Genomic DNA, 24,859 nt, shown 5'->3' on the forward strand with positions numbered 1-24,859 from the left:
ATCTGAAACGCTTCATCCTGTTTAATTCCCCAATCAAACTTCTTATCCTTCTGCGTGAGGAGTGTCAACGGTTGAGCGATTTTTGAAAAGTTCTCGATGAACCTTCAATAATAGCCAGCCAAACCCAAGAATTGCCGAATCTCAGTTGGCGTCTTTGGCGTTTCCCAATCTTTGATCGCCTCGATCTTGGTTGGATCCACGTGGATTCCATCTCCGTTCACCACGTGCCCAAGGAATTGCACTTCCCTTAGCCAAAACTCGCACTTAGAGAACTTGGCGTACAACTGTTCTTTCTTCAGCAACTCTAGAATAGCTCTAAGATGCTGCTCGTGCTCAGCCTTTGTCTTTGAATAAATCAAAATATCATCGATGAATACGATCACGAACTTATCCAGGTACGGCTTGCAAACTCGATTCATCAGATCCATGAATACTGCAGGTGCGTTTGTCAGACCAAACGGCATAACGAGAAACTCGTAGTGTCCATATCGAGTTCTGAAGGCTGTCTTCGGGATACTTTCCTCCTGTATCCGTAGCTGATGGTATCCAGATCGAAGATCGATCTTTGAATAGAAGCTTGAACCTTGAAGCTGGTCGAACAGATCATCGATTCTTGGCAGGGGATACCTATTCTTGATCGTCAGCTTGTTCAACTCTCTGTAGTCGATGCACATACGGAAACTACCGTCCTTCTTCTTGACAAACATAACTGGAGCTCCCCAAGGCGAGAAGCTTGATCTGATAAATCCCTTGACTAACAACTCTTGAAGTTGTGTCGACAGTTCCTGCATCTCAGACGGAGCAAGTCTGTAGGGTGCCTTAGCCACAGGCGCGACGCCTGGAACTAAGTCTATGCGAAACTCCACTTGCCTTTGAGGCGGCAATCCAGGCAAGTCTTCTGGAAAGACTTCTGGGTATTCCCTCACGACAGGGATGTCTTCGATCTTCGGCTCAGCAGCCTTTTTATCCACAATGTGTGCTAGAAAAGCAGCACATCCTTTCTGCAAACACTTTCTCGCTTTCAGGCAGCTAATCATCCTTAACGGCGTCTCACGCTTCTCCCCATGAACAACAATGGTCTCACCATCATCGGTCGGGATACGAATAATCTTCTCGTGACAAACTATCTCGGCCTTGTTACTCGATAACCAATCCATCCCTACTACCACGTCGAAGCTTCCCAATTGGACTGGTAGTAGATCGAGAGCAAACTCACGCTCTCCCAGCTCGATTACGCAACCTCGAATCACCTCGTTAGCCTCTACTAACTTCCCATTCGCTAATTCGATCGAGTACGGAATATCTAACTTACTAGCGGCTAAACCAAGCATATTCTTAAATTCTAACGATACAAAGCTGTAATCGGCACCAGTATCAAACAAAACGGATGCATAGCGTTGGTTTACAGGGAACGTACCAGTGACTACATTGGGATCCTGGCGCGCCTCCCTGGCTTCCATGTTAAAAACTCTTCCGCGTGCCTGGTTTAATTCTGGGCAATTCCTCTTGTAATGCCCAACATCACCGCAGTTAAAACATCCGGGCCTCTGCCCGTTCCCTCCATTATTTCCCGCTTGATGGTTTCCCTGGTTCCGATTCATGGCGCCCGCTTGGTTAGCATGATTAGCACGGTTCCCATCACCTCCCTGGTTTCCTGGTGGGCGGTTCCCAGCACCACCACGGTTGTTCCTATTCCCATATCCTCCTTGGCCTCCCCGGCCAGCATTAGCCCAACAAGAGTCCTTTGAATGACCAGTCTTCCCACACGATTCACAAACTTTTGGCCCGCATCGGCCAGAGTGATGGCGTTGGCATGAACTACACTTGGGTTGAGCACCCATATATCCTTTACCTTTCTTCCTACCACCAGCTGAATCTTGAGCCGGCGCATTCGATTCCCCTTTCTTAACCACCACCCCTGTGCCCTGCTTGAAGTTCGAAAACTTTCGCTTGTTACCACCTGAAGACTCCACATGAGTCTCTTTCTTCTTCGGCTCGACTTCATCAAACTTGTTCAACCGAATTGCCTCTTCGGTGAGAGCCACACTCAAATCAATGGCTTCAGTGATAGTTGCAGGTTTGGAGGAGGTTACCATGCTGATGATTTGAGGAGCCAATCCCCAAATGAAGCGCTCAATCCTCTTGAACTCAGGCGTAACCATGTAGGGTACCACATGCGACAAGTCGTGGAACCTCTGAACATACTCAGCTATCTTAGAACCTTCCATTTTTAGATGCCAAAACTCGGTCTCCAATCTCTGAATTTCAGCGCGAGAACAGTACTTTTTGCGCATGAGTTCTTTCAACTCAGTCCAGGTCAGTGCGTAAGCCGCAGCTTCGCCAAGGGTCTGGACCTGTAGATTCCACCAGGATAGGGCTCCATCCACAAATAGCCCTGAGATGTAAGTGACTTGTTGATCCAGCGCGCATTTGCTCATGCGAAGTACGGACTCGGTTTTCTCGGCCCAGCGGACGAAAGCAACAGCACCTCCTGTGCCATCGAAGTTTATGGGCTTGCAGTCCAAGAATTGTTTGTAAGTACACCCATGCGGTGGATTGTTGTTGTTGCCCGTGTTGCTGGAGTTGCTCCCACTCATTCCTCCTTGCGAGGCAGCATATTGAGCAATAGCAGCAGCAATGACTTGCTGTAGTTCGTCCTGGGTCGTAGGCATTGGCTGAGGTTGACGTCTTGGCGGCATCTTCTAAAGATGTATACGTCGGTCAGGCCATAGTAAGCATACGAATATAGTAATAGTAATAGCACATAACATCTCATGTTATCAATATATCACACACAACATCCAATGTTACGATCATTATACACACAACATCCCATGTCCCAATATCCCATGTCACAAGTATTATATTCACAACATCCCATGTCCCAACATCCCATGTCACAAAAATATAAATAAGAAATCAAGTGCATCAGATATGGTGAGAATACCGCGATTGCTACATATATCGAGACCATAATGTAGTAAGTGTGGCATACAACCATCAATCAAATAGGGGCTACATCACCCCTGTACAAAACTATATCATATCAGTATCACATACATCAGGTACATCAAATAAGTATCAACAAAAGTCAGTAACATCAGGTGGTCTCCAAAAGGCTGTGCAGTCACAATCGCTGTCGTCTCACCAACGTCTACCTCTATAGCACCGATGAGCTCTATGCGGATGGGGGTGGAGGAGGGGGAAAGTGAGTGTAGAGTAAACGGCGTAGATGAAGCCAGTCCTCCTCCATCGCCTGCTGAGTGTGAATAATAGAAGCGATCTGCTGCTCCAAAGTCAGAAGTCGGGCAGCGAAGTCCGGGGGTAATGATCGAAACGGCTGAAAAGGTGAGGATGTCTGACCATGACATGGACCTAGTGATAGCTGAGCTCTCTCGAGCTCCTGGAGTCGCTGCGTATGGGACTCATGCTGATGGACAAAGGACATCAAGACGTCCTCTATGGTGTGTCCCATATGGAATGGATGATATGGATCAGTGGGTGGCATCGGAGAGGAAGATGACCAAAGCAGTGGCGTGCTGGTGGGATCGAATGATGCTGCATGAACAGGTGAAACAGAAGATGGAACAGATGTCATCTGGGGCACGAAAGGAATAGACATCGGTATGTGCCCAAAAGGGTGGGCTGAAGAGCCCTCTCCAGGCCTCGCTGGAGGTATAATCTGAGGGATCGGAAAGGTGAAATCATCGGATCGTATCACAGGGATCTGAAACGAGAAATCAGCATGATGTGCATTAGTGTGATGTGGGGGAAACGGTGGAACATCCTCGTCAGCAGGTATCCAACCGTGCTGAGCGTCCTCATCGGGTGGATCCAGGTGATCAGCAAACAGAGCGTGCTCAGGCTCGAGGGGAACAGGATCAAATGGAGCAATGACAGGGTCAACTGGTGCAACATGCTCAACTGGGTGGTCAACAGGGATATCAGCAATCAAAGGGGGATCAACAAAAGGTGGATCAACAACAGGATCATCGGCAATAGCATGATCATCAGCAATCAAAGGAACATCACCAACAGGTGGGTCAGCCAAAATGGGCTCAACAGGAACGTCAGCATGTACCAAGTCATGCTCATGCACAGGACCTAGAGCAACTGCCTGCTCTGGGGCCAAGGCAGGCTCTGGGTCATCAAAAGCCATATCAAAATCAAACTCTGGATCAAAGGGATCAACAGGATCAACGGGATCAACAGGGTCCTCCATATGCTGGTCCATAGGAATATACTCAATATCGTGGTCAGGATCAAATCCTGGAGGAAAAACGGGATCAGAATCCTCAATGTCGTCGTGCTCGAACACAAAGCTCGGAATGGGTGCGGCAGAAGATGCCTGATCGGGGTCCGAGTCGTGTACAAAATGCTGAGTGCTCACCTCGTGAGACGGTGCAGATGCCACAGACTCAAAGGAGTCTGGGACGGGTGAATGGGCGGGCGAGTCCTCAACAGGAGCACCAGCGATCATCAAAAGATCGCCAGCGGGAAGAGGGGCTGCATCAGGAATCTCATCCTCGAAAGGCTCGTCCTCAAAGAGATCAACATCGCCGTCACCTCGGCGTCGGGTAGCAAGTCGTATGCTGGATATGAAGCAAGGGGTATGGGAGCTGGAATCGCTACCAAGGGAAGATACTCAGCAGGTGGGTCATCGATATGCTCATCAGCGCCATCGGGCAGAGCGAAGGGCTGGAAGTCATCATCATCGGTGCTGGTGAAGTCGGAGGTATGCACCTCGTGCTCCGAAGACACAATGTCGTCCGATACTATGGGTAAAGGTCCGGTGGTATCTGAATCACCCGTGGCTGGTGAGTCCATGGGTCTGTAACATAAACACAAACATGCACAAAAATCAGTAAATCAGGTAATCACACAAGTTACCAAGTAATAATCACATAATCCTCCTAGTCCCACTAGCCTCCCAGCCTCCCAGACTGTCCTTCCTAGTCCCACTAGCCAACTTTCCCAGCCTCCCAGACTGACTCCCTAGTCCCACTAGCAAACTTTCCCAGCCTCCCAGACTGACTCCCTAGTCCCACTAGCAAATTCTCCCAGCCTCCCAGACTGACTCCCTAGTCCCACTAGACAACTACCTCGATCCATTAGATCGAGCCTCGGCCTCCCAGACCGAGCCTCAGTCTCCCAGACCGAGCCTCAGCCTCCCAGACTGAGCCTAAAAATAATAAATAAAATATGCTCAACATTTGTTTATAAAAACGTTTTGGATCTGGACTTAAGTGGTATGCAGTAAAAATGTTTTCGTGAGAGCCCTAGTGATCATAGTCTAGACTCAAGAAGGAATCCTAGTTCGCTATGATCAGAGCTCTGATACCAAGCTGTCACACCCTGGCTTTGCGGAAGCGTGGTTGATTTGGTGTGACTTCTTAATACCATAGCTTAATCATAACAAGCTATATGAATTAAAAATATGCAAGATCATCCATTAAAATAAAAATCAAAACATTGTCTTAACGGGTTAACACCCAACAACCATAAACTTGTCTAAACATTACAAATTTAAACATAAACACGAATTCAAGGACTGTGACTTGTCCAGGTAAGAGTCACATTCCCCGAACCCTGGATGACCTTGGTGCCTAATGCAGCGGAACACAAGCCATACCGCGCCAGATCGTTAATTTCCTGAAATACATGTAAGTTGAAAAATCAACAATAATGTTGAGCGAGTTCATGCGAAAGTGAGTAAATAAACCTTTGTATTTATCAAAACCCTGGTATGTAGCAAATAAGGAAAAAGAGATCACCAATGGTTTGCAAGGCCATTGATATGTGTGAAGTGCAAGTAGGAAGACTCAAACCTAGCGGATTTTGCGTCGGGCACAAAGTCACCCCGAGGCCCGTTATGCTGGACCTGGAGTTGGGCTCGCTACACCCAGATAGATCTACCGCTTACGTCCCTCGGTCCTACAATGAGGATTAATGGCCTCCAGTTCCCGCCTACCCACTCACATGATCTAAGTAATAACCCTCCTTACGCTAACCATACCATGTATCAAGTATTTCATAATCATAGTAACATGTATTTCACCCCCGCAGTTTATAAAACTGAAAAGAGTTAAGAGAAAAGGGGGACATGAACTCACAGTCAGTGCGTCGCTAAATCAAGCACTCCAAATGTCCGAAAGCTGTGCAACGACCTACATGTGCTAATTCTATTAGACGGATGGCCGTGCTTTAGCTTTATAGTTTAATTTTCGGGAAACAGTTAGACAACTGTTCCTTGTATATATTTGGTAGTTAATCTCCTTCCCAAGGATGGGGGAATTAATACATGCGCGTTTATAATATTAAGTCTCACTTAATATATTTTACTTCTCATTCCAAAATATAATTATTTTTCTCAAAAATATTATATTTTCTCTTCGCATAATACTTTCCAAAATAATACGTTGACAAAATACGCATTTATGAATATTTCCGTATAAAGCGTAAGTTACGTTTTGGCGTTTTAGTGGTAATAGTAATTACCGTTGTAACTTATATGTTTGTCGTGTAGGCGTTGGTATTATTTTGGGTTCATCAAAGTTTGTAAATATTATTTTTACTCTAAAAATAATATTTATATATTTTCACAAAATAATCATAAACAGTGTGGTGAAAAATATATTTATCGAATAAATATTTATCACGTTTAGTTTTTGTGAAAATCCCACCTCCGATTATTTAATAAATAAAGTCTTGGCGAAATGTATTTTGAAAACATTTCAAAATAGTTTAACACTTGCAAATAATTCTAAGTGTTAGATTTTAGAAAAATTTCGCCAGAGTTTCCCCTGTAACTGGAGGTGGCTACGCTTTCAAGCGTATCATTTTCTTTTACAAAATCATTCCAACACTTCTTTAAATCAACCAATCAATTTCCGATACTTCAAACTAGTTTCAACACATCAAACTTGTAGACTAGTATGTAAAATCGCATTATTACATGAACTTGTAGTTTTTCCGAAAGTCATAGTGTAGATCACCTTATATTTAGTGGATCTATGTATAAAATAGTTTAGTCTTGTAAAAACCCCGTTTTTAGAACAAATCATCCTTTACAACTTCCCGACAACTTTTATAAAAATTGTTACTTTGTCGGATCTTTCTTATCACAAGTGTTTGTACACTTGTAGTTTGTAAAAATCATATTTTTTAACATGTCACCCAACTTTTATAAAACATGATTTTCTCGACACTTGGTTCTACGAATATACCACTTGTACATACGTAGATCGGCTCATTTTAAATACTATTCTACAAGTCAAAATACTTTTACACAAGTTCATGTTTCTCGTGTGGTGGAGTTTCACCTTTTAACCCTCGTACCGACAGAAACAAGCTTATGTCAAGATCTATGATCTTAACAAAGTCGGGTTAAACGATGATAAGAGCCACCACAACGTAGATCGGGCCTCAATAATCAACATATTCGAATACTACAACATTTACACATGTTATGAGCTTTTAACCAACAATATTCACGTTTTAGTAGACTTTAAAGATTCAAAACGCATGATTCCGACTTTTAACCATTAAAAATCATATTAACCACTTTAGATACGATCGAGAGTGAGTTTTAAACATTATACCTCTAGCTCGGGGCTAGGGAAGAATCTAGTCGAAAATGGCGTGGATAAAAGCAAAGAAACGAGGTCCTTCAACTTCCGCTTGCTTCAAGCTCCCTAATATGAAACCCGAAAGCCTTGTAGATACTTGGAATGGGTGAACAAGAAACGGAAATGATGGTGGTGACCCTATATGGGTTCGGCCGAGAATAGGGAGGGGCAAGGGAGAGAGTGGTGTTGGTGATATGTGGTGTGTTATTTCTCATGAGTTATGTGGTGTATTTATAGGCAAAGATAGGATTATCGTCCAACGGATCTCGTGTCATCTAGATATTAAACATACACCAATTAAATAATCAACATGTGTACTTCCTTGTCCCCTTGGTTTGGCCGATCTCTTTAGGGGGGGGGGGTATCCGGTTCGTTTCCAATCATTCAGTTAGAGTTTAGTTATGTTAATGGGTTAACTTTAGAGATTAACCCCGTTAGTTGCATGACGCGTTATAAAGCGGGTGTTAGGGTAATCAGGGACCCTAACTGGCTCAGAAAAAGACTAATAATATTTCTAGCAATATTTTTATGTTCCGGGTATAGTCCGGTTGTTCGGTTGGATAGTAATCCGTTAAAGTGCTTAAGTAATCTTTTAAGCGTCGTAAATAATATTTTTAGCGACACAATTTATTCTGCAAAGTGTCAGGAATATTTCCCCATGTTTTGGCACTTTATTAGTTAGCTAGAAGCTAGTATGTTGATAAAAGTGCTGTGTTTCGTGCTTAGAGTACGTTTTAGGCACATCCAATCATTACATCTTATTCCTAGAGACGCAGTTTAACAACCCTTGTATCCCTACACACACACTGGGTGTAGTATAATATTTTTGGCTCATACAGGCCTTTAGAGGCAATGTCTGCCTGATGCTGGCTATATCAGCATGTTCAATAGGTTATCCGTTCAAATGCTACTGTGCTTTTGTGCATCATGTTTGTCACTAGAGTTCAGTAGGTAAATAATGTAGTGACGGAAATCAAAGTATGATGCAGATATGTACATGTATCAACAGTCAAGTAGCAGTTTGTCAGTAATCTCAGTCAAGCACAGTAATTAAGCAGCAATTAATAGTTAATTAAGTCGTACGGATACCTGGTTTAGTGAGGGTTGTCACAGTATTAAATACAAACAATATAAATGATGTATTATAATCTATTTCGATGGTTATTAAAGCTACCCGTGTGGTCACACATACTGTTTTTAACATTACTTTATAAAGATATATAACTAAAGACCAAAATTTAAATGATATATTATAATCTGTTTTTTAGTATATGATTTCGATCATTACTAAACCTACCCGTGTGGTTACACGGGTGCTACACCTAGTAGTTGTTTTAACCCAAGAGAAATGTTCTTTCCAATGTTTCAACGACTGTTTTATACGAGCGCTACAACGAGGGCTGCCATCTTTCAAAATTTCAATCGTAAGCCAATCATTATTACGAGCAAGTTGAAAAAACTAACCAAACAAAGGAACGGACAACTCAATATTCCGATCATGAAAATGTATTTCAAAATGGGTTATCTTGCTCAACCCAAAAGGAGCCAACTGATAAAGTACAAAGCCAAATGATCGAAGGGTTTGTAAGAAAATTGAGTATACGGCAAACGCATGTTCGAAAATTCAAAATAAATGGTGTACAAAGCAATTAGTTGAGCCAGAGTTTAGTTAGCGTCGCTAGTGTTTCGTGGATTTGATACTCGGGCTTCATTAGACTTTACTACATACGATAGGTACACTTGCATGTCAGTGGTCTAAGTTTATAAATTTAAAACTAGAGTGTCTAGATTAGGTTAGTTTTTATAGACCGTATTCAGCACATCAAGTTTTTGACAATAACTGCATAATCTGCTAAAAAATAATCAAATAAATAAAATAAACTTTTTATGATCCTAACTCCATAGAGCGTATCACTTGTATTTCAATTTATTTGATTGCAAATTATTTTATAACAAATTAAGATAAGTAAAGATTTGTTTCACGTTTCACTCGTAGTCTCAAATTTAGTCAATGTACTTCATTTTATCTCATTTTCTTTTAAAATCACCAAATATCAAATATGAATCAACTATGAGTGAAATTTAATAAAAACAACATGAAATTCACTCAAAAGTGTAGGAATATTTATATAAAAATATGTATATTTTAGAACACATCAGCAGGCAGCAGGCGTAAAGCTAACAAGGCACGACCTCTCCAGAGACGAATGAAGAAGACACATCTCCTCCTAAGCAAGGCAACAAGTGTTCGGCATGAAGATCAAGGCAAGCCTTTGATTTAAAGGTTAGGATAAAAGGTTAAAGACAAGCATGCGACACAGGTAGACAATCTTAGACAAGTCACTTTCAGCAGGAAGAAGGTCAAGGAATTACTCAAAATGGTATGGAAGAGAAGAACAACGCTCTGAAGCAAAGGAAAGGACCATGTTGTGTTTCCTCTCCTGCAAAAGTCACGGGTCTGCTTAAGAACAAGGGAAGACCTTCGGTGCTTATAAATACCCAAGCCATTAGACCTTGAAGGGCATTCTGGATACAAGACTCGCACCCATACAGAATTGTATATAAATCGCTATCTTACTCCACCTGTGTAATTTAACTTACCTCTCATTTGCAATTTTGTTGTACTCTTTCAATTATAACATGTACTCCCTTATTGTACTCATATAATTTTGTTGTACTCTTTCAATTATAACATGTACTCCCCTATAGTACTCATATGTAACACCCCAAAAATCTAAATAAGACTATTATGTGCATTTAAATATTTTAGAATGGGACATAGTAACTTAAACTAGCTAACTAAGTTAAACTTTATAACCTTTAAAGTAGAAAGGAAATAGTGGAGGTAAAATAAAACAAGACACAAAAATTATGGGGACTGAAATCGTATATGTGTGAAAGTGAGTAGTTAAAAGATAAAAAAAGTGTGGTGTACAAAATGTATGTATGTGTGTGTGCGTAGATTGAGAGGGAGAAAGAGGGGGAAAGACCTTCATCTTATAAACACAAAAATTCAGCAACTAGGAAGGAAATTGGTGATCAATCTTATGCATGAAGATCATCTCTTAACCATCAAAGTTTGATAATCATAAGGTAAGTTTCAATTTTTAATTTGATGAAGTTTATAGGAAAGATGAACAAGAAATTACTAAATCTCATGTGTGTAGATTATTATGATGTAAATTAAAGTGAGAAATTGGTTTGAAATCAACATATGAACAACAATGTGTGTGTATTTTGTGTATGCATATGATCTAGGCAAAACCCTTGTGATGCATGAAGTGGGTTTTGATACCACAATGAAATTGAAGGTCTTTTGTTAAAGATATTGATGCTAGCCAAGTAAATTGAAGTCAGGAATCACGTTAGTAAGCATGATTGAATGGATGTTAATGAAAGGATTATTATCACGTATGACGTGAGGTTTTAATTTCTATGTTAGTTAATTATGATATAACTAAATTGTTCGGTATGGTTGTAGGTAAATCATCGTGTTAGATGGCGCCAAGCTTGGAACGAACACATCACTCGCATATCACGTTTTCGCGTTTCATGTTCAAACGGGTCAAAAACATTTTGTACTTATGTTTAAGTTTAGTCGTACGTTTATAAGATTGTGTTTAAAACTTATTATGTTATTTACTAATAAACTTTTAAGTAATTATGTTCGTTTGTAAATGTTGGGTTTGTACAAGTTAATGAATGGCAAAAATTTTTGGTTAAATGTTCGTACGTCTATAATATGTGTTGATCCCAGATAGAGATACCCAAATACTTAATATGGCAAGTGATTTCAACAAGATAGGAAAATATTGTACGGAACTAGAAATCAAACTTTCAAGAAACAACTTATAGAATTTTCAAGTGTATTGATGACTTTGTAAAACAAAGTTATTGGATATTACAAAATGAATACTCAAAGAATTCTATTCGAAGGGTAATGGAGTTTGTGGTGTGTGTATTGAATGCTAAGCTCAACTCAATTAACCTTCTGGGTTGACATCTGTATTTATAGAGAAGTCTAGATCTGAATAAACATTTGTTTATTCGTCACTTGCCCTGCACAAAAGCAACTGTTTGGCATATTCATTGAATCGGTTATTACCAACTTGCTACTTTTTGGTATTGTGTCAGGCCTTATCTCTAAGACAAGTTGGTCTTACCAGATTTCTAGTGACTAGCTTATCAGAATTTCTGATGAAGTTTTTCATCAGAATTTCTGATGATCAGACTTACCAGATTCTGATGATAAATACCAGATTTATCATTAGACTTTATCAGAATGGTCTTGTCTGATTGTCTCTTTGTCTTGATCTTTTCCTGATGCTTAGTTGAAGATGTATCTTTCATTTCTTCTTGTCAAGTTATCATGTAGGCACCTTTTTAGTGATACTCCTTGACTGTATCTTCAACTTATGATTAGGTGGATCATCTTTTTATTCAATACTTACATTTAAAGTTTCCTAACAATTCCCCCTTAAGTATTGTAAGAAAAATAAACTACCTTATGACAGATGAATATACTTAAGAAAATTTCCCAAACAGTGGAAACATAATTTGCAAATCACAAACAAAGTACTTCTGTTTTAAAACTGATTACATGAAGGAATAATCATAAAAATTAGACATGTTTTCAAAACAATTTCGGACGTTTGTGCACATCTCCTTTCTTCAACTGTGTCTTGTAGTGGATGTACTTCTTGCATTCGTCATACATGCCCTTGTACCAGATTCTTGCTTGTATCCATTCATCAATCATCTTCTCAATCTCCTGTCTCTCTTCTTCTTTGTTCTTCCCTTTCTTTTGAAGCTACTTCTGCCTTTTGTTCATGCACTCCTTAATGTATCTCAATGTTTGGTTGGAGTACTTGCAGATGTCAACACTTCTGAACAGAGCCTTATTGTCTTCAATATCTCTGTACACAACACAGAGATTGTGTCTATCTTTAATCTTGGGCAGTTCAAAGCTGTCTCCAGTTCTTGCATGATCTTTCCACTCTAAGGGAATTAAAGTGTCAAGTGGAGAGAGATGGACCTTCTTCTTGTGTACATAGTCATAATTGCTATATAAATCAAAATCAGCAAGGGCTATTCTTTCGAATAGCTTTCTTCCTGCTTTTGATATGCTTTTCAATGCTCTTCTGATAAACATAGTGTTGCCTTTTTCCTTTTCATAATGGTTCTTCATGAACAGAATATCCAGAGGATGTAGAGCATCAGCAAGATCTCCATCTGTTACTTTCTGTTCAGAGCCATCTTCTCTGAGAAGAGTATTTCTGTTTTGTACATAGTCTCCTCCAGCACCATCAGAACCAATCTTCTCTTCATCAACTTTCATAATTCTTTTTATTGGATTGGGATTGGTGTAGTGAATGCTTCTTTCACCTCTTTCTAATCTTTCCTCCCTTATGCCCTTGCTATAAGGACTTTCTGGTTTTTCCAGCTGATCTTCCTATGTCCAGTAATATTCCTTCAGGTTGTATTCAGGGAATATCATGACATCCCTATCAATTTCTTGAACCATGACTGTTTTACCTTCAGGATTTTCTCTTTTTACAATTTGTCGCTATTTTGAGGAATAAGTTGTATCTTCCCAATTCTTCATGGCTTCCTGGGTTATGTCTTTACTGATGGTAGTCTCCCCAGATAACGTTTGTTTTGGACCAGATTGAGAGACTTTGATATTTAAAAGTAAAGGTAATGCTGAGTACCTTTTTATCATTTCTTCTTTCGAATTGGATTTATTTTTCTTAAGAGACTTGATTACAAAAGGTGTTTTGAGATGTGTTGGTATAGAATCTGCAAATCAAGTTGTGGACATATTTACAAAAGGAGTTTTGCTTAAAATTCATCAAGTTCTTTGCGGCAAGTTGAAACTTTTTGATTTGTTTAACTAATAGAATTGTGGGGGGTGTTAAAATAATAACATTCATATTATTCTCAATTCTATTAATTCGTTTATTAATGTCTTTTATGGTTTATGTTTTCATGTGGGCCTACCTGGGCATTTGGGCTGCTGTTGAAGACTCTTTATGGGCTGCTATTGGGCTGCTGTTGATTATCTCCATATATGAAGGCTTGATGAGGATCCGGGCTATCCGGAGATTAGTTGGTTGTCCGGGTCGATATAAATAAGTCTTCTTGGGTTGATGTGCAGGCAACTTGTCATTTTTCTCTCAGTGCATTATTGTCCTCTCTTCTTCTTTAGGCGATTTGGGTTTCAACTGAGTTTTTTGTGATTCTCAGTTTTTGTGCTTGTTATTTGTCTACGCAGATTATCTTATTGATAATCTGCTTGTGAGAGGAACTTTGTGAGAGTTTTAGTCGAGTTCGGTGTAGTATCAGTTGATTTGTTTTCGGTGATTAATAATACTGTTTTTGTTACTGTTCTTGTTTCATCACTTCTTGATACCATTTTGACACCTTGACCAACAAATCCATGTTTAAGCGAAACAACCTCATACCAACTTCCTGAGTATCATGCAAAGTCAAAATTTCTTGTTGTCATGCCCTTTCATCATCATTAGATTTGAACGCTCCTCAAGATTCGTTGGAATAATGTCGGGCGTACTTGCAATTTACCACAAGTTATTAGGGTGAACGGAGTGGGGGGTAAACACCAGCGGTAAATGTGTTTACCGAGTGGTAACACCGCCGCCAATGGTGTTTACCGCTCGGTGAGGTTGTTTAATCGGTGAAGGTTTACCGCTCGGGAAGGAATGATTTTTTTGACCGTTGTGCACTTCTAATGGCTATATAGCCCATAGTCACATGGATCGCGGTTCGCTCGGTTCGTGGAACGAAAACGGGTACGTAGTTGGTGAAATTTTAAAATTCGGTACGAGGGGGTAGGTTCATTCAGAACGCCAATTCGGTACGCGGTACGGCGTACCATATAGTTTGGTACGTTGTATCGTATATAAAACAATTATTAAAATATAGTTTATAAAAAAATCCAATCTAAAAAACAAATGTGATAATCATATCCAAAATTCAAAAGCATTTCATAACCATAATCATAATTCGTAAGTTCATAATAGAAAATTCATAAACAAAAGCAGTTCATAAGCATAATCCATAGCATAATCCATTAAAAAGGCGGAAAAAGTGTCTAAACACGTTTGCAATTCGTGCATCTATTGGCTGGTACGCGAATCGAATCGTTCCGAAAAGGCGAATTTTTTCAATCGGAAACACGTTTTTCAGTGATTCGGAACGAGTATTGTGATAATCGGGTACGACCTTTTTTCCGATCTGGTTCGCGAACCAAGGCCGAATGGTTCGATTCTGTACCCGATTCTGGTAATGCCGAACCAATTCGGGATTCAGGGGGTCTGCGTTTACTGTGACTATGATATAGCCGTTTACATTATTAAAAAAAATCTAATTTTCATATTTAAACAAACCAATACACCTTCATCATCCTCATTTCAACTCCACTGCCATTTTTTTAGACACTTCTTCATCATCCTCATTTCAACTCTAGTCAAACAAATGGAAGGCTCAAACAAAGGTGAAGGGAAGAAAAAATATTTAGGGTCTGGTTCGAAGACGAGGGCGCAAAATAAACGTGGTGGTTCGGGTGGTTCAAGTGCGCCGTTTCATCCCCAACGAGAGGCGATGTGAGCAATTGTGTTCGATAAAGACTTGGAGACGTTTAACCGGCCTCACGACAATGTTCACCCTTCGATGTTGGAAATCACACTCGCAAGAAAACGCGAGATTGCAAAAAAATACGGTTGACCTTGTAATTTTTAGTTTTTTAGTTGTTGCGTTGTTTTATTATTATTTTCTTTTTTTTAAGTTAGATTTTAATGTAATGGTTTTTTTATTTATAAATTTGATGTTTTATTTGTTTTATCTTAACAGATAATTTAAAAAAATAAAAAATAAAAAAAATAGTTTACCTAATCCAAGTTAGGTAAACCATCGCTAACGTTTTTGAGCAATAGGTAAACTAATTAGGTGAATTGACGTGTTACTGTTTGATTGGTTGAAAGGGGAGTTTACCTATTTGGAATAGGTAACCACTCCCTTCACCCTTATGTGGCAATTTACCATAAAGTACAACATTCTATGTGCCTGATTACTTAATATAGTTAGGTTTAATAAACCTTTTGCAGATTTTATGGAAGATGAAAAAATGAAAATACTTTGTGATTTTTGTAAGTCCCGAAAATATGGATCAAACAACGATATCAAACTATCAACAAGTATGGGCGGAATCCAAGCTTGATAAACTTCAAGAAATAACTAAGAACAAGATGAAGATTTGAAGATTTGAAGATTCAAATGCTTAAACTTGCATACAATTGGAATTGTCTAATACAAGTTTCTAAAACAAATGAACCAACCCATGCTCCTCATTTCTTTCTTCTATTTATAGTAAGGGGTTTCCCCCAAAACCCTAGGCCCATTATCCCTAAAGCCCACTCTAATACCCTCACTTTCTAGAAGCCCTGTCCACAATTACTAATCCATAAACCTATTGGGCCTAACAATCTCCCCCTAGGTTTATTGGATTAGTTGCTGAAACCGTTTGGAAGACCACCAAGCAACGGAGCCAGATCAGCAAACAGATGATTCTTGATTATGTTCTTGAACTTCTTCTTGTTGGCAGCAAAATGCATGGCTGCTTTGTCAAGCTCAGAGAAATCGGCACCACTGGGACTTCCTACATCGAACCTGATGCCGCTTAAGCTTTCTGGTTGCAAAATGAGTTGTTTCAGGCAGATCGAAATCAAAATCGAATTTTAAATCAAAATCGAGATCTTGCGTGCTTGTTTCTTGAGTAGCAGCAGTGACTTGTGGATCAGTGGGCATAGTAGGCTATGGTTCTGAGCTTGGGCCAGAGAATGATTATCATGAGCTGTTTCTGTTCTTCGTTTCTTGTCGGATTCTTCTTCAGCATCATTTGTCGAATTATCTTCAATCTCAGGAATAGATACGGAAGGAGGGTTTCTGACACAATCCTTCAAGGACTCAATCAGGGCTTGTAGATTTTCTGCAGTCATTAACGTTGATTCTCAAACGGGTTGCTCAGCTTTCTCAGAGACAAAAAAAACTTCCACATCACTGTCGTCGTCAGATTCTTCTTCATCTGAATCTAGAATTTCTGTTTCTATCTCAGCTTTCTCATCAGCAAATGTCTGTTGCACGTCATGTTCTTCGGCAACTGTGGCATTCAAAGGCTTTGGTTTGAAAAGTAAAAGAACCTGCAAACCTTGTAAAGCGAATAAGTGGACCGAGAAGACAATAAGAGGATCCAAAATTCTTAGGAAATGAGATTAGTCCAAATATGCGACTCGAATGAGAAATGGTTGACAATATATAGTGTTTCGGATTGGGCCTGAGATCAAACGACCAAGCCCCAACTCGGAACAATGGTCCGAATTACATTCGAGAGCAAAGGGCCGGATCTGATTCGTTTTATCCGAAATAGTGGGCCCCAATCCGAAACAGTGTGCCAGATTATTTCTTTTCATATTTTGCATTTTCAAGACAGGAAACATCGTTCTCAAAATCAACGATCCAACCAACCGAGCAACCCTTTTTGAACATAGAAATAAGAAAGACAATAATAACACTGTAAATAATAATAGAATAATAGTGGAGGGGTAATATAGGGAGAAGCTGCCAAGGGATCAAATCGTTTTCGAACTGATTAAGGAACATTTTTCAGCACATGCCTACTTAGACTAGTCCACACGATTGTTGATATACTTGTCCTCTTAAATCTAATGCCCAACCTTCAACTTTCAACCTTGTGATACGCTTAGGGTAGAATTATACTGTGACATCCGTGTGTCCCATTCCAAGACATACCCTCGCGATCAAGGTAAGCACAACGGTTCATCGTAGCAGGTGAGTATACTGAGTCCATCCTTTTATTTTATTCAACACCAGACTTTCTGGTGAACAGGTCAGTACTTTTGTATAGCAGAGAGACCAAAGAAGTTCTGACGAGGGCTAGGTTGATACCTTTAACGGTACGGATTTTGATTTTATAAGCTCACAGAATTCTCTTTTAGAGATTTTCTTTCGTTTTAAGGTTTTGGCCCTTTTAACGGCTCTTTTTCAAGATATCCTGACTGTGCCTAGGTCTGCATATAATCTGGATGCAACAGAAGGGCAGTCCCGATATCCTGGATGACTCATCAGTATAAAGACCCAAAACTTCAGATGTTGGCTATCTATCAACGCAGGATTTAAGACCATGAGATCATACGCCGTTGGTCTGTTACCCACGTGATGTCAAGTCTGTTAGGTTTATATCACTTGATATCTCTTTGCTTTTTGAGCGTTAGACCTATCAACACATCGCAGTAGATCCTAACCTTTTCAGCTTCGATACATTACATGTGTTAATCAAATTCTTTAGCACGATTTTTGTTTGCTTGTCTCCCCCTCAAACAATGTGTATGTACATATACGTTTTTTTTTAACTTTTCTCCCCCTCAAACAATGCATATGTACATATATATGTGCATATATGCCCCCCCCCCCTAAATTTGTGCATCACACTTTATGCGCAAATTTACTTATTTATTTACATTAGTATAGAAACCCTGTTTTTTTGTCGCTCAGTCGGTGAAAACGCATCATTTTCAAAAGATCCACAAGCACATTGAATCTCGAGATGCTGACAGGTTTTGTAAAACGACTGAATTGGCATCAGTGTGGATCTGTTTAAGTTTAAGGTTAATCTGTCATAGCAACCTCGAATAAAGTGCACCTTGATATCAATGTGCTTGGTTTTATACTGAAAGACAAGGTTTTAGATAATCTGGATAGCGGCATCATTATCAAAATAAGTAGTAGAGTTTAGATAAGTCAAACCGTAATCCTTGAGCTGGTATTGTATCCAAAGAACCTGAGAGCAGTAGGCAGCAGATGTTGCGACGCACTTTGCTTCCGCTGCAAAAGTGAGTTGTTGCTTCTCTCCCTGCCATGAGATGAGACTGTCCCCCAAGAATTGGCATCCAGCCGATGTAGACTTCATATCCATGTCCATCTTTTAATCTGATATATCGAATTTGGCAAGAACGTTGTTAAGATCCCTTGACTGTTTTGACGAACTTGGAAGCCCAGAAACATTTTCACTTCTCTCAACGAGCGCATTTCGAACTTCTTTCGCATCATACGAAAATACGAATGGCCTCTAGACGTGCGACCAGTACGTGTACCTCATCATAATCCAAACCTTCAACTTGTTTGAAACCTTGAACTGCCAATCATGCCTTGTTCCTCATGATCACGCCGGAGTAATCTTTTTTGTTTCTGAATACACAACGCATTCCAACAGCACGTTTTCTTTAGGTTAAGCGAATCTCCATCCCTTTGTTGCACATCTGAGATATGCTTAAAAGGCTGTGCTATAGATCAGGGACATAATTGATTCTGAGAAGGTGGAACCCCATTTCTGACAGTGCCCTTCAGAACTGAAGGAACTCTCTACGCAACTACAGGAACTTTTGGATAAAGGATTTATCCGTCCTAGTTCATCACCCTGGGGAGCACCAGTACTTTTTGTTAAGAAGAAGGATGGCACATTCCGAATGTGCATCGACTATCGAGAGCTAAACAAGGTTACCATCAAGAATCGATACCCTCTCCCGCGCATCGACGACCTATTCGATCAGCTGCAAGGATCGAGCTACTATTCTAAGATCGACCTACGGTCAGGTTATCATCAGTTGAGAGTACGTGACGAAGATATCTCCAAGACTGCGTTCAGGACCCGTTATGGTCACTATGAATTTCTCGTTATGCCCTTCGGAATGACCAACGCGCCGGCAGTGTTCATGGATCTTATGAACCGCGTATGTAAGCCTTACCTCGACAAATTCGTGATTGTGTTTATCGATGACATCCTGATTTATTCGAAGAGTCAAGAGGAGCATGAACAACACCTACGCCTTATTCTGGAACTCCTTCGCAACGAGCAGCTGTACGCCAAATTCTCGAAATGTGACTTCTGGCTTCGAGAAGTCCATTTCCTCGGCCATGTAGTTAATAAGAACGGAATTCATGTTGACCCAGCTAAGATCGAATCGATAAAGAACTGGCCTACGCCTAAGACTCCCACAGAAGTTCGCCAATTCTTGGGTTTGGCAGGCTACTACCGCAGATTCATTCAGGGATTCTCAAAGATTGCACAACCCCTCACTATACTCACTCAGAAAGGCGTCGCCTATAAGTGGAATGAAGCACAGGAATCTGCTTTTTAGAGGCTTAAGGATAACCTCTGTAGCGCTCCTATTCTCTCGTTGCCTGAAGGCACTGACTACTTTGTGGTTTACTGCGATGCGTCTATCCATGGGCTCGGTTGCGTGTTAATGCAACGCGAGAAAGTTATCGCTTACGCCTCTCGACAACTCAAGACACACGAAAGGAACTGCACAACGCATGACTTGGAACTAGGAGCAGTGGTTTTTGCTCTTAAGATATGGAGACATTACCTGTACGGTACCAAGTGCACTATTTACACCGATCACAGGAGTCTCGAGCATATCTTTAGGCAAAAGGAATTGAACATGAGACAACGTCGATGGGTCGAACTCTTGAATGACTACGAATGCGCCATCAAATACCATCCGGGCAAGGCCAATGTCGTGGCAGACGCCCTCAGCCGAAAGGACACTATACCAAAGCGCGTGCGAGCATTGCAACTTACCATCCAGTCTAACCTCCCTACACAGATCCGAAATGCTCAAATAGAAGCATTGAAACCGGAAAACATCAGGGCTGAGTCTCTGCGAGGGTCGAGGCAGCGACTAGAACAAAAGGGAGATGGCGCTTACTATGTAACAGGGCGCATTTGGGTTCCACTCTATGGAGATTTACGTGAACTAGTGATGGATGAAGCCCACAAGTCCCGCTACTCAGTACATCCTGGCTCGGATAAGATGTACCACGACTTGAAGACTACGTATTGGTGGCCTGGTATGAAGGCCCACATAGCAACATACGTCAGCAAATGTTTGACTTGCGCAAGAGTCAAGACAGAATACCAGAAGCCGGCAGGCCTACTCCAACAACCAAAAATCCCGAAATGGAAATGGGAACAAATTTCCATGGATTTTGTTACAGGGCTACCTAGGTCTCAACGCGGAAATGATACTATTTGGGTAATAGTAGATCGATTGACCAAGTCCGCGCACTTTCTGGCTATCAAAGAAACAGACAAGTTTTCTACCTTGGCGGAGATTTACTTAAAGGAAGTAGTTTCGAGACACGGGGTGCCAACCTCAATTATTTCCGACCGAGACGCTCGTTTTACTTCGGAATTGTGGCAAGCTATGCACAAATCCTTTGGCTCACGTTTGGACATGAGCACTGCTTATCACCCGCAAACGGATGGACAGTCCGAACGCACCATCCAGACTCTAGAAGACATGCTTAGAGCGTGTGTGATCGATTTTGGCAAGAACTGGGAGAAGCATCTGCCGCTAGTAGAGTTCTCCTACAACAACAGCTACCACACTAGTATTCAGGCAGCACCTTTTGAGGCATTGTACGGTCGTAAATGCCGGTCACCTCTCTGCTGGGCGGAAATCGGTGATAGTCAAATCACGGGCCCAGAGATGGTGGTAGATACAACGGAAAAGATTGCCCAGATCAGACAACGCATGGCGGCAGCTCGTGACCGCCAGAAGAGTTACGTTGATAAGCGTAGGAAACCATTGGAATTCCAGGTCGGCGACCGGGTTCTACTTAAAGTCTCACCCTGGAAGGGTGTGGTTCGCTTTGGTAAACGGGGCAAGCTTAATCCGCGATATATCGGACCATTCGAAATTACCGAGAAAATTGGTAAGGTTGCTTATAGATTGAACCTGCCTGAAGAACTGAGTGCGGTGCACAACGTTTTTCACGTATCCAATCTGAAGAAGTGTCTGTCAGATGAAACGCTCGTAATTCCTTTCAAGGAACTAACCATTGACGAACAGCTACACTTTACTGAGGAACCGATTGAGATCACGGATCGAGAGATCAAAATCCTTAAACGTAGCCAGATACCTCTTGTACGAGTCCGTTGGAACTCGCGACGCGGCCCAGAGTATACCTGGGAGCGGGAAGACCAGATGAAGCACAAGTATCCCCAGCTGTTTCCAAACGAAAACCCCAGCACTGAAGCTACAACCGAATTTCAGGACGAAATTCCAAACTAACGGGGGGATGATGTGACACCCCGTTGAAACGCTTTTACTTACACCAGCTTGACAGTGGCTGCCTTAACTTTCGGGACGAAAGTTCCTAAAACTTGGGGATAATGTGACACTTCGGTTTTCCCGGATAACCTTTCGATGTAACTTACGTGTATATGTGTTTATTTAATGAAAATTTGAACTATTGTGTTACATGGTACGTGTACTTATGTATATGTGTGTGTTATTGTGAGCCGAAACCATGACCCATCTCGAGACCCCTTGGTCTCGAGTGAACAGTGACAGTTGGGCCGGTTAGGGCCTTGTGACCGAGAGGCCCAAGGTCGGAACCCCTAAGCCCACTCGGAACACTATATAACCCAACCCTCACACCCCTTTTGCCTCTTTTACTACACTCATCTCACTCACCCTCATCACTCTTCTCCAAAACCCTTACAAACACCAACATCCACCATCACCTTCTTCCTTCTACTCGGAACCAAGCTCTCGGATCAACCAACAATAAGAACACCTCGGCTCTAGCTCGGAATCACCACCCGGAAGCTCTTTCATCGATCCATCTTCCCCTCACACCTTGAATCTCTATTGGTTAGTGTTTATGATGTTTGTGTGTATGCTTATTGATGCTTCATTGTGTGAATCAAAAGGTGTAATATGGGTTAACGGTTAGTGTTGCTTTGATATCTTGTTTGTGTGCTTTAAATGCAAGAATGGTTGTGATGTTGAATGGTTTGGTTATCCGGGTAATGATAAGGGTTTGGTTAGAGGATTTATGCATGATTTAGGGTAGAATGTTCATGAATTATGTGTTCACCGGCTTGTTATGATTGATTGGTTAAGTCTTCATGATAATGTTGTAAAATATATGTTTCGGATGTTTGAATAAATGAAGAACATGTATGAAGATTTTATGAACATTCAAAATATGCTAAGTTTGATCCGAATTGTGCACATTTTAGACAAGAAAACATGTTAGTGGATATAGTACACAATTTGCATGAAAATGCAATTCTATTGGTCAGTACATTGCAGGTTCTAGAAGGTTTGTTGTGCACGTAATCACGGTTGCGAGTCGCAACCTTTGGTTGCTACTCGAGACCACATCAAACTTTGTCGAGACCTCCCAGTTGCGAGTCGCAATCAACACGAGTCGAATCTAGTTGCGAGTCGTAACCACTGCTGCTAAGTCGGAACCGCTAGTTGCGAGTCGTAACCTCTGGTTGCGACTCGTAACCAAAACGTGATGAACCGAGACCTCGGTTGCGAGTCGTAACCTCGGTTGCGAGTCGCAACCACCCTTGTCTCGACTGGGCTTTTTGGTGTTATTGGGCTTTGACTGTTGGGCTTTCTGTTGACTGGGCTATGTGATTGTATGTTAGGGCTGACCCAATAACCCAACTGTTTGTGTATTTGCATGTTATACGTGTTCGCTACGTGTATTGCCATACGTGTTCGCTATGTGTTTACTTGTACCCGACTTGACCCATATTTGGTAACCATGTTAGGACGTGGTGACCAACATACTTGACCGGGTAAAAATATCTACCGAGCAACCTAAGGTGAGTTCACAACTTAAGAGCATGCGTCCCGGTGGTTTGGGACACGAGACTAAAACAAGCCTATCCCCTTGTAAAGGGGATACCATTTACTTTCCTTCCCTAGTTACTGGGAACAAACTTACTTTTCCTTCCCTTGTCATTGGGAAACCTTTTAGTTAATTACTGTTTATACGGAATGCAATCAAACGGCACTAAACGCAACTCTATCACTCAAGTCCCTACTACATAATACCGATTAGTCACCGGGGCCAGGCGAACGGGTTATTAGTTGATAGCGCTATTTAGGTTTTACCAACCTCACACCGTGCCATGGTATGGGATCGGTCGTGAACTAATGTACTCAGGCATCCGTCAATGATGATAGAACATTGACATCGGGGCATCCTGCGGAAACGCAAACGGTTACCTAGTGTTCGGTATTGGAAAAACAGTTTAGTCGCTAACTTTTGGGGTAGCTCCCCATGGCATGTATAAACGGATAAATTAACTGGCGAAACAAGTTTTTGGTAATTAAAACTGGACAACTAGTGAACTCACTCAGCATTATTGTTGACCCCCTTACTGAATGCTTTGCAGGTGGCCAGTGACTGGAGCAGCTGCTTGGGATGTGTAGTGGTCGTCTGCCCGTGTGTTGGGCATTTATCATGACTTACCTTATGAACATTGTTTAAAACTGTTTATTTATGCTTCCGCTACTCATTACTGTTTGAACTTGAAACCTTAAACTCTGAACTTGATATTTGCTAATCTTATGGTTAGTAAGTATTACTTTTTGTTATCAATTTAATTATTCAGTATAATTGGTGGCTGGATCCTGGTCAGTCACGCCCTCGAAGCGGGTGTTATCCGCAGGTGGAATTTGGGGGTGTGACAGATTGGTATCAGAGCCATTGGTTATAGTGAACTAGGTTTTAAAAAGGGGAAAATCTTTTTGAGGAAAAACCAGACTATAACCCGTGACTCGTGACGACACTACACTCCAAGTGCAAGGCTCGACTTATCTGACCTCATAGCTCGGACCCATATTTACTTGCTTATTTGTCTTAGACTTTCTGCTTTATTATACGTACTAGTTTGCCGGATTAGATAGATACGCCTCCCTTCTTCTATCTTATTCTCGCTATGTTACGACACCACACTCATACTATGTTTTCTGGTTATGAAGACAATGAGTGGACGCAGACGAGGAAACGTCAACATGACCCAGGCTCAGTTCACTAACCTACTCAACACTGTGGCTGCAGCTTTCGCAGCTCAACCTATAGGTAAACTCGTTGTTTTAGGATGTTTAGATCCTACCGCCACATCGTCTTTTCGCCTCTAAACCTATTTCGCCTCACTCCTCACAACAGGTCAGCCTGCGCCTGTGCAACCACGTGTTTGTACCTTCAAGACCTTCATGGATTGCAAGCCTCTTCCGTTCAGTGGCACTGAGGGTGCCATAGGTCTTCTACACTGGATCGAGAAGGTCGAAGCTGTCTTCGCTGTCTGCGAGTGTCCCCCT

The sequence above is a fragment of the Helianthus annuus genome, chromosome 10 (assembly GCF_002127325.2).
Source record: "Helianthus annuus cultivar XRQ/B chromosome 10, HanXRQr2.0-SUNRISE, whole genome shotgun sequence".
Taxonomy (NCBI): Eukaryota; Viridiplantae; Streptophyta; class Magnoliopsida; order Asterales; family Asteraceae; genus Helianthus; species Helianthus annuus.